An 18,437-nucleotide genomic window follows, 5' to 3' on the forward strand; every position below is an offset into this window, starting at 1 on the left:
GTCGGGACCCGGGGTTTTAGCCGGCTTGAGGGAAGAGATGACCGAGGCCACCTCCTCCGTCGTGCAAGGGGCATTAAGGATAAGTAGTTGCTCAGGGGACAGGCAGGGGAGCCGTAGAGGGTCTAACCAGGACTGAGGAGGGATTCGGGGAGGGGAACCAGGAGCCGCATACAACTGTTGGTAGAAGGAAGTGAAAATTTGCATTACCTCCTTAGGGTGGGAGGTAAGGTTACCATCCCTGTTCCTTAACCTGTACACATGGGCGGGATGGGAGTGTTGTTTGAGCTTCCTAGCAAAGGACGTAGAGGCAGCATTGCTGTTTAAAAGAAATTGAGCCTTGGCCCATCTAAGGGATTTTTCAGCATGCTCAGACAAGATAGTATCTAGAGTCCTACGTTTATCATTAATTTGGAGTAACACATCCTGGGAAGGGGAGTGGCTATGCTGATGGTAGAGTTTATGGAGATCTAAGGTGAGCTGTCGGGCCTCAAGCGCTTTCTGTCTTTTCCTGGTCGTGGAGATCTCTATCAGGAGTCCCCTCATAACCGCCTTATGGGCTGTCCAGAGGGTAGTGGGGGCAATGTCCTCAATGTCGTTCAGTCTAAAGTATTCCGCCAGTCGCTCGGACAATTGCTCGCGTATGACAGAGTCAGTCAGGAGAGAGTCATTAATGCGCCAGGAACGGTCAGCATAGGGAAGGCCTATATTGGAAAGAACGCAAGAGACAACATTATGGTCCGACCAGGGGCAAATATGTATGTTAGAGGAGGTAGAGTTCGCCAGCAGAATGGGGGTGCAAAACATGTAGTCCAAACGCGAGTAGGTGTCGTGGGGGTGGGAGAAAAACGTATATTCCCGGGAGCCTATGTTATGCGCCCTCCATACATCGGAGAGCTGGTGGTCTTTCAGTGCAGTCAGGAGGGATCTGGGAAATGCATTACTAGCCTGGCTGTCCTTTGACCTATCAAGCTTCGAATGGGCCACTAGGTTGAAATCCCCCCCCTATAAACAGATGGGAGGAATGAAATTTTTCCAGAACTTGGAAAAAGCTCTTAAAAAAGGTAGACTGTGCAGAGTTAGGGGCATACACCGAGGCCAGGGTCAGGGACTTGCCCTGTATAGAGCCCTGAACTATAACAAACCTGCTATGTGGGTCAATATAAGACTGTTGAACGTGGAACAATACTGTGTTTTTTATAAATATGGCCGCCCCTCTGGTCCTGGACTCGTAGGTCGAATAAAAACACTGTTTGTAGGATTTGTCAAAATAGGAGGGATGGTTATTAGCAGAGAAGTGAGTCTCCTGTAAAAGGAGGATCTCAGCACCTAAGGACTTGTAAGATCTAAAAGCCTTCCTCCTCTTCTGGGGGGAATTAAATCCCTTGACATTATGAGTTATAATTTTAAGACCCATGAGGCATCAATAGCAAAAAGTTTACAGGATAAGGGGAGACCAGTCCAAGAAGGGCGCCCACATACAAATTCAACCACAAAACACCAGAGAAGGCAGCATCAGCAATAGAGTGGAAAGCAGCAACAGCATCGCTCACAATCATTAAAAATGCAGAACCAATATCATGAGTAGAAAAATAATAATAAAAAAAAAATGGCATCAAGGCAGTAGGGAAAAAAATAAAACAAAAACTAAAGCTCAGAAAAACCAGTAAAAGAAAGTACTTTAGAAACCTGAAAAACGTGCCTAAAAGTGGCACTACATAGTTGTGGGGGGTGGGGGGAGAAAGGCTCCCCACTACCCAAAGACAAAAAATAACTAGGACCAGGAGGTCCAAACCTCCAAACCCGCCAGTCCAGCAGCATTTCCCCCAAAGGAAGAATCCAGGTGGTAAAGCCCGCCAACAGTCCAGAGTCTTGGGCAGAGTGGAGTCCTGGGGGAACCCGCTGGGCTCAACGGGAATGGAGACAGGGGGGCAGGCCAGTGTGCGGAACAGAGAAATGACATCCAAGCCGGAGACTGTCAGCGGCATCTAGCATGTCGGGAGAGGCCATGTAAAAAGCAACCAAAAGTCTGACATAACATCAGGTGCGGCGGTCCCTTCTTGGGGGAGGGGTGGCCCAGATGGCGGAGTGGCGTGGGGTTGATGGCAGTTGTGGCAAGGCAGCGGCTTCTAAAAGGCCCAACTTGACCAAAAGCTCCTTCCCCTCGGCGGGAGTAAGCACCGTGTAAGTCGTGCCATTATGTGGGACTTGCAACTTAAAAGGGAATCCCCATCTGTAGCGGATCCTTGCAGACTGTAGCACTGTGGTGATCTCCTTCATTCTCCTACGTTTATCAAGCGTGGTTGGAGAAATATCCGGGTATATCTGTATGGGAGCATTCTCCAAACGGAGATTCGGGGTGTTCCTCGAGGCCCGTAGCACATCCTCTTTTACCAGGAAGTCCTTTAGGCACAAGACTATGTCTCTTGGGGGTTTGTCGGGGGGCGGGGGGGGGGGCGCAGGGCCCTGTGGATCCTGTCGCAGGCAAAGGCCGTAAGGGGAGCCTCCGGGAGCAACATGTGGAACAGCTTTTGGACCGTAGACAAAAGGTCCGTCACCGACTCGGGGACCCCCCGTACCCTAAGGTTATTACGTCTGTTCCTATTGTCTAAATCTTCAATGTGCGCCTGGAGCTGAGAGACCGTTTCTGATAAAACTTCGTGGTCTTTACGAAGGTCTGTGCAAGCCAAAGAAAGTTCGTCGTGCTTAGTCTCTAGCAAATCCGTTCGGGAGCCCAGGGCCGCAATCTCCAGAGAGAGAGTATTGGTAGACTTGTGCAGCTCCGACTGAAATTTCTGTGCAAGCTTGTCATACATCATTGTAAGGCTCTCATCCAGATCAGCTTCAGTTAAGTGCAAGGAGTACTCACTTTCCGCCAGGGAATGGGCTGGGGAGCTCGCCGCCGCTCGTGGAGGAGTCTGTGCCTGCTTAGCATGGGCGCCATCTTGAGCCATCATGCTCTGTTCCCGCGCTCGTAGCAAATAGGTCGTCAGGGACTTCTGAGCCGGTGTGCTACGGCGATGTTTGGGTCCCGGCATGCGCTGAGTGTTCCACCGGGGGTGCGGAGTAAAATCGGGCCAAAAATCTGTGCTGGAAGCCCCGGGGAAGTGCTCGTAGTCTCCGCGCTTCACGGAGCTCTCAGCCTGTGCGTCCTATCTCGTGTGCGCCGCGCATGCGCCCCCCCTATATATATATATTCTAATTACAGTTAGGTTGGTTCTAGTAAACCAACTAAATATAATAAATATAATAACCAGTATTACTGCCTTTCTGGCAGTGGAACAGCAACATACAGTCTTGTATCTACTGGCTTTTAAAGAATAAATGTACTTTAAGGAAAGGGCAATTATCAATTTTGCTCCATATTCTTAACTCAGAAAAGCATATTCTGTTGCTTTCAGCCTTCTCAAAAGTTTTCCTTTTTTTCTTTCTGCTGTGATCCTGTTAGAGGATGGCTACGTTTGTTCTCCATGGCCCGATTGTATGTAGGAACATACAGTAGCCATCCTCTCTCGATTGAGATTGACTATGATATATTCATACATAAAGTGGTAATAAAGGCTATAGCTAAATATTCTTAAACATGTTCTGCCCCCCTCCTCCTACCTATCATGCCCATTTATATATAAAAAAAAATCTGTGAAAAATAGTTTGCCTTTTCTTCTAATTCTCTTAATATGTTTACTCCATGATGGGTTCCTTGGGTTACGCTCCACCCAGTCAAAGACTAGGTGGCGCCTGGGCATTGCTCTTCAATTCTGGTGAACTTCAACCGTTACTTTTCGAAATGTGGTACTCTAATACTGCTCTTGTTATTTTCTTCCCTTTATTTGCAGTTTGGTCTGTTTCCACATGGTTTTATTCTGTTAGTTAATCAAGCCCAACAGTACCTGGACGCAATACTTTTTGATATATCAATGTATTCTACTTACCTATTGACCATGTATGTACAACTTTACAACATTTATACTTCAACAAAAAACAATTGAAAGAAAAACAGATCTGTATATTTACCTTTTTTAAATCTGGTCTGGCTTCCCTGTGTAAGGAAAAGCTTGACAACAGCTGTAAATTCCTGGAGCCATGGTGTCACCCATAGGTTCTCATTGCAAAGCTATTGTTGGCTGCACCTTCCTCTCCCCTTTTCCATCCACTATCTGACACAAGGTAGTCGGAGCTTCAGGATCACGTAGATTAAAAATAGGTAAGGACTACCCAGGCCATGATTCATAGCAAAATTGAAGCAATTATTTTAGATAAACTCCCACTCTACAGTAGGATCTGGCAACCTTGGGTGGACCACTTCCTACCCCCAAATTTTGATCCCCACCTTCTAGTACCATAGCTTAAATGTTAGTTTTTACCTAGGGACGCCCCCTTCTCATTGAAACCCTTGGGGTCGCCGGGCCGCCCGCTGCCCCATCTCTGTCCCTTTCTCTCCCTGTGGTTCCTTGCTCTTTTTCCTTACTTTACCTTTTCTTGCCTCTGTTTCTTTTTCCTTCTATCTCTTTCTCTTTTGTTGGTTGACTTTAATAGTCTCTTCTCATGTTTACTCCTGTATTTAAGCTACAGTAGGGTATAAACTCTTTGAGTGGTTTCTGTTCCCCAGTTTGGGGATGATTAACCCTACTTGGGGACCTCCTGTTGGTAGGATTCCCCCTTCAGTTTATCTCTGATCCATAGTAGACGATTTTTACTAAAGCGATCCGACGGAACTACTGGATCTTGCATGCTTTCACTTGATTTATTATGTTCCTTACGTTAGCCTCGTACTGTTAGCATTGACTGTATACTTAGGCTGTAACTGCTCACTACTGGACGATCTTCGGTATTTGTGTAATGATACCTTTTATATATCAATAAAAATATTTGAAAAGAAAAATAGGTAAGGACACAGAATCCTTTTTTTATACATGGTATTTGGGATAGGTAAAAGGGAGGAATTAACTTTTTTATTAGCCTTATCTTTCACTTTAAAGAATATCGAAAAGCCACTTGTGTTTCTTTGCATGCAGGCAAAGGCTTTTAAGTACAAATTAGATAATATTAAATTAAACACAGTTTATTTTTGCTTACCTATTCAAATAAAAAAATCGATTGCACTGTACAGCTGAATAAGGTTTCATGTGGTCTTAACCTGGCATGTTGATAAGTAAAAATTTAATTTTCCAGTGCAAATAAGTGTGAAATTAACTACATAGAAAGACAGTCTTACAACAGTAGTCTCTTTATTGACTGCTTTCAGAGAGCATTTACAATGCAATCAGTTTAAAAAGCCAGGTTAGTCAGATAGTAACAACACGGGAGATATGTATAAAAGGCAGCTGCAGTAGAAGTAGGAGTTTGAGAAGTAATAGTGTTCTTATAATCTTAGCAGCAGATAAAGCAATTTCTCGGGTTTGATTTGCTAAAGATTGTAAGCTGGCTTGCCAAATCATAGATCTTAGCAGAGAAACATAGAGGTTTTACTCCAATTTACTCCTTCTGAACACATGCATGCACAAGTATATATGATGGAGCAGGCGTTTTCAATGTTGTGATTTCAAAGTGGGACTTATAGGATGGAGATCATGCTGGCCACACATGGACATTTTCAAACAATTGCAAACACTTTCAACACTTTAAACTGGATGACATCTGTATATATATATATATATATATATATATATATATATATATATATATATATATATAAAAAAATATGTGAAAAATATTTTGCCTTTTCTTCTAATGCTCTTAATATATTTACTCCATGATGGGCTTCTTGGGTTATGCTCCACCCAGTCAATGACTAGGTGGCATCTGGGCATCCTGTGATTGTAGGGCATCATGGAACCACCCATTGGGGGGGAAAAAAATCCTTTCTGATCACCCATTAAGGAATCAACTACCCCGGCATTATTATATCAACAGAGTTAGAATCCAGTTATTTTTTGTACATTTAGGAATGCATCCAACTCTTTTTTTTTATTTCCTGAACTGACCAGAACTAGTTCTTGAGGAAGTCAATTTGTGTATGTTTTTGTATGTTTATGAATCTATGGTAATATAATTGAATGAGCATTCCTAGATGCGCTGAACACATGGTCTTAAACAGATACACTCAACTTGGTTGCAAATTTGCTTTTCACATTATAAATTATTTTTTACATTTTGCACTTTTTTCAATGTGAAATGTGTAAATATATGTTAAAGATGTAAAAATCATAAAATAATAAATTATTAATGGTTTATAAGTATATTGAACAAAAAAAAAAATCAGCAGGAAAATAATAATTAAATGTATGAAAATAAGGAGTTAAAGGGGTTGTAAACCCTCGTGTTTTTTTTCACGTTAATGCATCCTATGCATTAAGGTGAAAAAAACTTCTGACATTGACCGCCCCCCCCCCAGCCCCCCCCGTTTTTGTCACCTGAACCCATTCGTTCCCTTTCACGGAGATGTGCTCACCTTCTCTGCCCAAGGTTCTCGGCTCTTGATTGGATAGATTGATAGCAGCACAGCCATTGGCTCCCGCTGCTGTCAATCAAATCCAATGACGCAGGCGCCGGGGATGCAGGGCCATGTCTGGCATTCTGTGTCTATGCATGCAAATGCTGGACTCGGGAGTGCACCCGCAAGGTAACACCCAGGGAGAGCGCTTCTCCCAGGGGTTATACCGATGAGAGGAGGAGACGCAAGCGCCGCTGGGTTACCCCAGAAGATGAGGTCCGTGGCCACACTGTGGCCACACTGTGCAAAATGAACTGTGCAGCGGAGATAAAAAAATAAGGTTTACAATCACTTTAATTAAGGCTGATTAGATTAAATAAAAGGTTAATAAGGGGCTCATCAGAGAAACATTTCTTAAAAAAGCACAGATTTTTTTTTTTTTTAATTGATAGGATGCTTTAAACTGACTTCATCTGCAGATCAAAATTCATCCCTTTAAACTGTAGATGAAGAAACAGAACAATACAAAAAGAGACAATGTTTCTTTTTATCGTAGTGTTTCAGCGGCTGAGGCCGCGTACACACGCGCGGACTGTTCGCCCAACTTTGTCCGCTGAACAGTGTTTGGGCGGACAGTCCGCTCGTGTGTGGGCTTTCAGTGGACAGTTTCAGCGGACAGTTTGACGAACAAGGTTTTTCGGAATTTCCGAAAAACTGTCCGCTGAAACCTTGTTTCAGCGAACAGTCCGCTCGTGTGTAGGCTTGTTCGTCAAACTAAGTTCCGCGCATGCTCAGAAAGGATTTACACGCCGAAAGTTATAATGCAGTGTATAGGACGTCATATTTTTCGTCCCGTCGTACGTGCCGTTCACGTGATCGCGCACGGTTTCAGCAAACTGTTCGTCCGTCGTGTGTGGCCATGTCCGTCCATGCTAATTTTGAGCGGACTGTTTGCCGAAACTGTTTGACGGACAAAGTTGGGCGAACAGTCCCCGCGTGTGTACGCGGCCTGAGTAATATTGTTGATAAACATTGCCAGAATGCTTTTTTTTTACAGCTCCAATGACCAGACTTCTCTAACACATCAGCTGTCAATAGGGGAACCACAGTGACAGTTGAATGAGTAATTGTTTGTTAAGGATGTGGCGGCCCCGCTCCTTAACCACTTAACCCCCGGACCAATTGTCAGCCTAAGGACCAGAAGTCTTTTCACAATTTCGCACTGCACTGCTTTAACTGGTAATTGTGCGGTCATTCAATGTTGTACCCAAACGGAATTTGCGTCCTTTTCTTCCCACAAATAGAGCTTTCTTTTGATGGTATTTGATTGCCTCTGCGATTTTTATTTTTTACGATATAAAAGGATAAAGACTGAAAATTTAGAAAAAAAATGATATTTCTACTTTTTGTTATAAGAAAAATCGAATAAACTCAATTTTAGTCATACATTTAGGCCAAAATGTATTACGCCACATGTCTTTAGTAAAAAAAAAATGTCAATACGCGTATATTTATTGGTTTGCGCAAAAGTTATAGCGTCTACAAATTAGAGTACATTTTCTGGAATTTACACAGCTTTTAATTTATGACTCTCATTTCTTGAGGTGCTAAAATGGCAGGGCAGTATAAAATCCCCCAAATTACCTCATTTTGGAAAGTAGACACCCCAAGGAAATTGCTTAGAGGCATGTTGAGCCCATTGAATATTTTTTTTTTGTCCCAAGTGATTGAATAATGACAAAAAAAAAAAGTTTACAAAAAGTTGTCACTAAATGATATATTGCTCACACATGCCATAGTTATATGTGGGATTGCCCCCAAAATATATTCTGCTGCTTCTCCTGAGTATGGGGATACCACATGTGTTGGACTTTTTGGGATCCTAGCCGCGCACGGCACCCCAAAAACCAATCACTGCTTTCAGGATTTCTAAGGGTGCAAATTTTTGATTTCACTCCCCACAACCTATCACAGTTTCGAAGGCCATAAAATGCCAAAATAGCACAAACCCCCCCCCCCCCCCCATGACCCCATTTTGGAAAGTAGACACCACAAGCGATTTACTGAGAGGCATGTTGAGTCCATGGAATATTTAATATTTTGCCACAAGTTGCGGGAATATTACAAACTTTTTTTTTGCACAAAGTTGTCACTAAATGATATATTGCTCACACATGCTATGGGCATATGTGAAATTACACCACAAAATACATTCTTATGCTTCTCCTGAGTACAGGGATACCACATGTGGGGGACTCTTTGGGAGCCTAGCCACATACAGGACCCCGAAAACCATACACCGCCTTCCGGATTTAAATATAAAACGCTACCAAAAAAACTGTTAGCGATCGCAGGGATCAGGCCTGACTCTGCGAACGCTGCAGTTATGTGTTTAGTGTTTTGTAAGTGACAGTAATCGATCGATACTGCACTTGGGTGGGCTGGGCGGAGGGGCAAAACCCAGGTGCTAGCAGGTATCTGGGCTGATCCCGCTAACAATGCATTTTTGGAACCCTAAACTGCTGGGGATGCTAGTATAGATCTGATCAGATCAGATATTGATCTGTTCAGATTCTATACCACTACAGGAGGTGCATGCTTTGCGCGTGGGTGTTAGCAGTACTGGCACTAACCTAGCGCTGCCTGGGGCGACGCAGACCCAATATGACCCTAAAACCTAATTGATATCACCCGCCGGGTGATCAGGTGTTAAACCTTTATTGGGCAATAAATGGTGGGTGCCCTGATGCTATAAAAAGCAAACTAACTAACCAGAGTCACCTGTAACACTTATACGGTGATCACTGGTGAAAGGGTTAACTAGGGGCAATCAGGGGGTTAAAACCATTATTAGGTAGTATATGGGGGTCCCTGGCGCTATTAAAAAACCTGACGGGGAACCTCATTAACAAAATAACTAACTGGCTAACCAGCGTCACCAGTGACACTTATACGGTGATCGCTGGTGAAAGGGTTAACTCTAGGGGCAATCAGGGGGTTAAAACCTTTATTGGGTACTATATCGGGGTACCTACTGCTATAAAAACCTGGCGGTGAGCCTAAAAAATAACTAGCTACCTAGTGGCACCAGTGACACTAATGCAGCGATCAGAAAAATGATCGCTTATGCCGCGTACACACGTAGCGGACTATCCGACGGACTTAGTCTGGCGGACTTCCTGCCAGACTGTCCGTCGGACTTTCCGAACGGGCTACTTGCCCACACACGGCACTTTTTCAGCGGACTAATACGGCGTACTAAGTACTATCCGCCCTACTTTTGAAATGAATGGACTCGCCCACACACGTGGAGGAAAGTCCGCTCATTTCGAGCGCGTCTCCAGGTAGGCGGGGCCCGCAAAGGAGACGTCGCTGGCCCCGCCACCTGGTATGGACTTAAAGGGGAACCCCAACGCCGAAAAAAATCGGCGTGGGGTCCCCCTAAGTCCACATCAGACCCTTGTCCGAGCACGCTACCCGGCCGGCCAGGAAAGGGGGGAGAGTGAGGAGCTCCCCCCTTCTGAGCCGTACCAGGCCGCGTGCCCTCAACATGGGGGGTGCCTTGGGGAAGGGGGGCCGCGCGGCCCCCCCACCCCAGAGCACCTTGTCCCCATGTTGATGAGGACAAGGGCCTCTTCCCGACAACCAACGGTCTGCGGGCGGGGGGCTTATCAGAATCCGGGAGCCCCCTTTAATAAGGGGGCCCCCGGATACCGGCCCCCCCACCCTATGTGAATGAGTATGGGGTACAATGTACCCCTACCCATTCACCTGTAAAATAAAGTACAAAAAAAACACAACACACAAGATAAAATCGTTTATTGCACAGCTCCGGGGGTCTACCGTCTTCGGGGGTCTTCTCGCCGGACTCCTCCGCTATCTTCTTCTAGCTCTTTTACTAGCGGAGGAGCCCGGCTTTCTTCCTCATGTGACATCAACCCAAGTGAGATAAACCGATGACCCCGCCCCTTGTCCCTATATAAGTCGCCGTGCAGCGCGTCCCTGGCATTGCGGCCGGAGAGAGCGTAGAGTCAACATCTCCAAGGAGAAGAAGGAGAAGAAGAAGAAGAACGGAAGGCGGCGGCGGCCGCCGCGACAGAAGACCAGGCCACCGCCTGTAAAATAGCTATAAGAAGGCGCGGTGGCCCGGCAGAAGAACCGAAGAAGGGGACAAGACCCCCGAAGTCGGAAGAAGAGGCCGGCGGCAAGGAAGAAAGCTGGGCTCCTCCGCTAGTAAAAGAGCTAGGAGAAGATAGCGGATAGGGATGAGCTTGGAGTTCGAGTCGAACTCATGTTCTACTCGAACATTGCCTGTTCGCCTGTTCAGCGAACAGTGAACAATTTGGGCTGTTCGCAGCAAATTCGAAAAGCCGGAACACCCTATACAAGTCTATGGGAGAAATCTAAAGTGCTCATTTTAAAGGGTAATATGCAGATTACTGTCCTAAAAAGTGTTTGGGGACCCGGGTCCTGCCCCAGGGGACATGGATCAATGCAAAAAAAAGTTTTAAAAACGGCCGTTTTTTCAGGAGCAGTGATTTTAATAATGATTAAAGTGAAACAATAAAAGTGTAATATTCCTTTAAATTTCGTAGCTGGGGGGTATCTATAGTATGCCTGTGAAGGGGCGCATGTTTCTGGTGCTTAGAACTGTCGCTGCACAAAGTGTCATTTGTGCAGGAAAAAAAGTCATTTAAAATCACTTGCGGCTAAATTGTCGGGTCTCCGTAATACAGAGAACACTCAATGAGTGTTCTCTGTATTAGCCGACAATTCATTCATTCATTGATTAAAAAAAAAAAAAAAAAGCGTGGGGGTCAAATTGACGTGGGGGTCCCCCCAAATATCCATACCAGACCCTTCAGGTCTGATATGGATATTAAGGGGAACCCCGCATCAAATTTAAAAAAAAAATTGACGTGGGGGTCCCCCTAAAAATCCATATCAGACCCTTTATCCGAGCACGCAACCTGGCAGGCCGCAGGAAAAGAGGGGGGGACGAGAGAGCGGCCCCCCCTCCCTCCTGAACCGTACCAGGCCACATACCCTCAACATTGGGAGGATGCTTTGGGGGTCTGTGACCCCTCAAAGCACCTTGTCCCCATGTTGATAAGGACAAGGGCCTCATCCTCACAACCCTGGCCGTTGGTTGTGAGGGTCTGCGGGCGGGGGGCTTATCAGAATCTGGAAGCCCCCTTTAACAAGGGGACCCCCAGATCCCGCCCCCCCCCCCTGTTTGAAATGGTAAGGGGGTACAAAAGTACCCCTACCATTTCACAAAGAAAGTGTCAAAATGGTTAAATAAGACAAACACACTTTTGAAAAATTCCTTTATTAAAAATGAAAAAATAAAAAATAAAAGATTCCAGCGGTGCTAATCCACTCTTGCTATCCAGCGACGGATCTCCGGGGTCCAGCGATGGATGATCATATCCAGCGACGGGGGAATCTCTCAGTCCAGCGCTGTCCATGCATCCTTCTTCTGTCTCCTCTCCGGAGACACTGCAGAGAGCACAGCGCTGACGTTTCTTATATTGGGAGGGCGGGGCCACCCGTCACCTGACCCCGCCCCTCTGACGCTGCAGAGGGAAGCCAGGGGTTCCCCAGTGACGTGTGGGTGACCCCGCCCCCTCTGATGTAACGCTTTCTCGTCCCCCCCTCTTTTCCTGCGGCCTGCCAGGTTGCGTGCTCGGATAAAGGGTCTGATATGGATTTTTAGGGGGACCCCCACGTAAAAAAAATTTTTTAATTTGATGCGGGGTTCCCCTTAATATCCATATCAGACCTGAAGGGTCTGGTATGGATATTTGGGGGGACCCCCACGTCAATTTTTTTTTTAAATTTGACACGGGGTTCCCCTTAATATCCATGTCAGACCTGAAGGGCCTGGTAATTGAATTTAGGGGAACCCCCACGCTTTTTTTTTTTTTTTTTTTTTTTAATCAATGAATGAATGAATTGTCGGCTAATACAGAGAACACTCATTGAGTGTTCTCTGTATTACGGAGACCCGACAATTTAGCCGCAAGTGATTTTAAAAGACTTTTTTTCCTGCACAAATGACACTTTGTGCAGCGACAGTTCTAAGCACCAGAAACATGCGCCCCTTCACAGGCATACTATAGATACCCCCCAGCTACGAAATTTAAAGGAATATTACACTTTTATTGTTTCACTTTAATCATTATTAAAATCACTGCTCCTGAAAAAACGGCCGTTTTTAAAACTTTTTTTTGCATTGATCCATGTCCCCTGGGGCAGGACCCGGGTCCCCAAACACTTTTTAGCACAGTAACTTGCATATTACCCTTTAAAATGAGCACTTTAGATTGTGAACGTTCGAGTCCCATAGACTTTAATAGGGTTCTAAAGTTCACACGAAGTTTAGGTCTGTTCGCAGGTTCTGGTGCGAACCGAACAGGGGGGTGTTCGGCTCATCCCTAATAGCGGAGGAGTCCGGCGAGAAGACCCCCGAAGACGGAAGACCCCCGGAGCTGTGCAATAAACTATTTTATCTTGTGTGTTATGTTTTTTTTTTGTACTTTATTTTACAGGTGAATGGGTAGGGGTACATTGTACCCCATACTCATTCACATAGGGTGGGGGGCCGGTATCCAGGGGCCCCCTTATTAAAGGGGGCTCCCGGATTCCGATAAGCCCCCCGCCCGCAGACCCCGACAACCAACGGCCAGGGTTGTCGGGAAGATGCCCTTGTCCTCATCAACATGGGGACAAGGTGCTTTGGGGTGGGGGGGCCGCTCGGCCCCCCTTCCCCAAGGCACCCCCCATGTTGAGGGCACGCGTCCTGGTACGGCTCAGAAGGGGGGGGGCGCTCGATCGCCCCCCCTTTCCTGGCCGGCCGGGTAGCGTGCTCGGACAAGGGTCTGATGTGGACCTGGGGGGGACCCCCACGCCGATTTTTTTCGGCATTGGGGTTCCCCTTTAAGTCCATACCAGGTGGCGGGGCCAGCGACGTATCTTTCGCGGGCCCCGCCTACCTGGAGACCCGCTCGAATGAGCGGACTTTTCTCCGGGCAGGAAAAGTCCATTCATTTCAAAAGTATGGCGGACTGGCACACACACGGCCAGATTGTCCGCCGAAATGCGAGTCCGGCGGGAAGATTGGAGTGCAAAACTACTCAAAAAAGTATGCCGGAGGCTACACACGGGGGGATTGTCCGGCGGTTCAGTTTTCCGGACTTTTCCACCCGATTGTTTGATCGTGTGTACGCGGCATAAGTGACACTGGCAAAAGAGGATGAAAGGGTTAACTCTAGGGGCAATCAGGGGGTTAAAACCTTTATTAGGTAGTATATGGGGGTCCCTGGCGCTATAGAAAAACCTGATCGGAACCTAAATAACTAAATAACTAACTGGCTAACCAGAGTCACCAGTGACACTTATACAGTGATCGCTGGTGAAAGGGTTAACTCTAGGGGCAATCAGGGGGTTAAAACCTTTATTAGGTTGTATATGGGGGTACCTAACGCTATAAAAACCTGGCGGTGAAGCCTAAAAAATAACTAGCTACCTAGCGGCACCAGTGACACTAATGCAGCGATCAGAAAAACGATTGCTTAGTGACACTGGCAAAAGGGGGTGAAAGGGTTAACCCTAGGGGCAATCAGGGGGTTAAACCTTTATTGGGGGGTAGGGGGCTACCCTGGACCTAACACTAACTGCCCTGACACTTTTTACGGTCACAACTGACACTAAATGCAGTGATCAGTAAATAAATGATCACTGCAATCAGTGACACTGTGACGGGGGGGGGGGGCGTGATCGGGGGTGACAGTGTGCCTATGTGTACCTACATGTCAGTGTAGTGTTGGTGCACTTACTATGTCTTCTCTCCTCGCCGTCCGGTCAAAAAGACCGCCCGAGGAGAGTGACATCACTTCCTCCTGCCTGTGTTTACACTACACAGGCAGGGGAAGCTTCTCATTCGCCAGGAGCGATCGAGAGGGGATGGCCAGAAACCAACAGCCATCCCCTCATCCCGGATCACTCCTGAAGTGAAACGGACCGCCGCAGCCAGCGGGAGGGGGTCCGATAGGACCCCCCACCCGCTGGAAGGTAGGCACGTATGGGTACGTGATTGTGCCTGTCCGTGCCATTGTGCCGACGTATATTTACATAAGTGGTTAACAACTCACAATTGACAGATTTTTTTTCTTTTAAATTTCAGCTGTCAGTGGGGGAATCCCGCTGTCAGCAGAAATAATCGAGCCTGAAAGTTTTGGTTTCAGGTATCGGAGCATTTGCACCAATACCAGTACCAATACTCTTGCAAATACTTAGTATTGACACCGATACCAGTATTGTTCTTGGTGCAACATTAATAACTGTATATTGTTGAAATACATTTTTGAGCACCTAACTTTTTCTCATTAGCAGGGGTGTGTTTGTTTTTGTTTTTTTTGTCTTTTTTTCCAGGGAATGTGGTGCAAATTGTATTTACTTCATTCTTTCTACTTGCTTTTGAGCAGCAAATCTCAAATTTGCTAAGTCATATTAAATGAATTTAATAAAACATGAAGCTGTCTTATCTCACCATTTTTCCTTCTTCTTAATTGGGCTGTTTAGTGTGCAGAAGAAAGCACCTGGTGATCAGACTTTTTCTGTATGTCGTTATCACAGATCAGCAATAATTCGTACTTTTCTCCTCTCTGGTTTTATGGAAAGCAAAGCTTCAATCTGTCTAAACGTTACTCTGGCCCAAAGTGATTTTTGTTACCAGCGTTTAAATTATTACATATAGCAACAACAACCTGGGACTGTAATGTTGTTCTTCAATAATCCTTTAAAGGACAACAATTCCTTAAGAAGTAGCAGAAGGCGAGAGGGAAGGAAACAAAATGAATTACATTCGGCTGCCTGATAACGATTGCAAGTTATATTTTTTACTGCCTATGGCCAAGCTCCAGCGATTGTCTGCGACTCCAATGCTAAGGCCGCAGGAGACAATAGCCAAAGCCTCCTCGCCATCGGTTATATATCAAAGACGTCATAACAAAAACAAGGGATCATTTTGATTTGTGCCGTGGCAAGTTTGGAAACACAAACATGTCACTGTTTAAAATAGCAAAAACCTAAATTGATATGGTTGCTTGTTGTACATATTGTATCTATACATATATATTAAATATATATTATAATTACAGTAGAAAATGTGTGTGTACAATCTTAAAAAGGTTAACGTTATTGTAAATCCATGATTTTTTTTATTTTATTTTTTAACCACTTGAAGACCAGGCATTTTTTGGCACTTTTTGTTGCCATGTGAACATTTTTTTTTATTTTTTTTGCTAGAAAATTACTTAGAACCCCAAAAAATTATATATTTTTTAAGAATAAAGCATAAATTGGTGGGTTTTACAGTTTTTTATGTCACACAGTATTTGCACAGCGTTTTTTCAAACGCAATATTTGGGAAAAAATACACTTTTTTAAATTTTCATGCAAAAAACATAATACATAACTCCCTTTTTTTTTAAATATAAAATATGATGATATGCAGGGTGAATAGATACAAAACATGTCACGTTTTACAGTCACACACACTTGTGCATGTACATTTTAAAAGCCTTTACATGTTACAAATTTATATCTACAGAGGAGTTCTAGAATCACTGCCCATGATCCTACGTTTGCACTAACATGGGAGGTTGGGGGCCCTTATTTTTAATAAATTATTAATTCACTTTTTTTTTTTTATTATTTATTTTTTTTTTTTTTACGGTTGCTTTCATTTTTTTGATCACTTTTATTGCTGTCACAATGAATTTTATATTCATTGTGCCAGCAATAAAGGTGATCAAAAAAATGAAAGCAACCGTAAAAAAAAAAAAAATCCTTGTGACAGCAATAGGCATGTGACAGGTATTCTTTATGGAGGGATCTGAGGTCACTAAGACCCCAAATCCTTTGTACTTGAAAATATTCAAAACGCCAAGATCTGCGGTTTTGAATACTTTACATTTTTAAAAACTATCACAGTTGACATTCAGGCAAACCCCAAGATAGCAAGCAATTGTGTTGCAAGTTTAAATATGACTTGCTAAGCTATGGCTGAACTTGCAGCAAGTGCGCATTGCATGACTCCAGATCAAGTTTTTTGCAAACATTCTGCAAGTCTGCTGCAAGTTATAGTTCAGTTATGTTGTGCAATAGTCATCCTACCACAAGGGTCACTGTGGCTGAATTATCATGCTGTAGACTTGCAGAGCTCTTTCTGTAGACTCACCACTGCAACTTTGCTCTTGGGTTACCATAGCGGAGACTCATTTAAAGCCAATTCCAGCTTTGTATGGGTCCCCGAGTAACTGGCAGACGTGCCAGCTAGGAACAGAAGAGCCAAAGAAAGCAGCGGAATGTGCAGAATGCACTTAAAGAGGGATTCCACCAAAAAAAAAAAAAATATTAAAAGCCAGCAGCTATAAATACTACAGCTGCTGACTTTTAATAAATGGACACTCACCTGTCCCGGGTTCCAGCGATGCCGGCAGCCAAGGCCGATCGATCGCTCGGCTCTCGGCTGCTGACGTCACCATTCTAGGTGAGGGAATCGGGATGTGAAGCGAATCGGCTTCACTTCCCGGTTCCCTACTGCGCATGCGCGAGTCGCGCAGCGCAATAGGAATTCTCTGCGCTGTCTCTGAGACCCGTGTGTGTCCCAGCAGACAGCGCGGTAGGACAGGAAATGGCGTAGACTTCCACGGGAGTCTATGCCCGGAAGTGGGTGTAAATACCTGTCTTTATCAGGTATCTCCACCCCCCTCCCCCCTGAAAGGTGCCAATTGTGACACCGGAGGGGGGGAGGGTTCTGATCAGCGGAGGTTCCACTTTAGGGTGGAACCCCGCTTTAAGTTGACATCTATACAGTAGATGATAAAAGACAGTTATCTGTTTATTCTGGCAAGCTGGCTTTTTGTATATGATGTACAATGCCACCTTTGTATAGTATTTACCAATTGAAAGAGTTACATGGATGACATTTCATTTTGTGTATTGCACTGGTTCTCCTGCAAAGGACTGGATATATCTGCATGTGGCTTCTTGTGGCTGTTATACTCAATCATGTTTGCTGTGCCAGTGTTGGTTTATGCAAGTGTGCTATTTTAACAAATGTGTTGTGCATATGGTTTTGCCAACTCTAGAACCCTTGCTCTGTCTATTGCATACTACCTCTGTTGAAGAATGCCTACTAGACATCTGGCTAATATAAATATACATGAATGGCTAATAAAAATGAAGAATGTCTAATAGAAATGCGCATTTGCGTAGAACGTATGGTCGTGCACACACGGGCACGGGCGTGCACTCAATAAATGTTGGTGCCAGATGGGATATTTAAAGGGGCTCTTGCTCATGCTCCAGTGCTGACTGGTCATTTAACTATTCCCTGTGGCCTGTTATTATTTTGCTTGTTTTCTTGTTGTAGACTCAGCTTGCCTCTAACCTGAACTTGGATCTTGCCCCTGTTTTGTCACCAGTTCCTGACCCCAGCTTTGTTTTTGATCACATCTCTGTTTTATGTCTAAATACCTTGCTGACAGCCTGCTGCTGACCTCAACTATCCCTGTGACTACGGGGAAAAAACAAAGAACACCACTCAGGTGGGTGAATCCAGATAAAGGAATGAGTGAAGTGAATTGAAGGACTTGTCTCAAGGGTGCTAACCACGGCTCACACACCGTATAAATTGCAAAAAGGAAGAAACGGCTGTACTCCAAGATGATGAATATGAGTCCTTTATTAATTCATCCATGTGACACACCACAGAGAAAAAAAACAATCAAGGCAGACATGTTTCACACAGTAGCATGTGCTTGATCATTGCCTGTGGGGGGGTCATTGCCTGACCCTGGGTTTGAGTCCTTTCCATGCTGTAGCACTAACCCCCAAAGGAGCTGCTGGTTTAATTGGGATTACCATTACCATCTTTTCCTCAATTCACGTCTAGGGGTTTCCCGTGGTAGATGGCCCAGTAACTTGAGAGACAGAT

Source organism: Lithobates pipiens, unplaced genomic scaffold, assembly GCF_037356315.1.
Source record: "Lithobates pipiens isolate NorthernLeopardFrog02 unplaced genomic scaffold, aLitPip1_a1.2 Scaffold_10, whole genome shotgun sequence".
Lineage (NCBI taxonomy): Eukaryota > Metazoa > Chordata > Amphibia > Anura > Ranidae > Lithobates > Lithobates pipiens.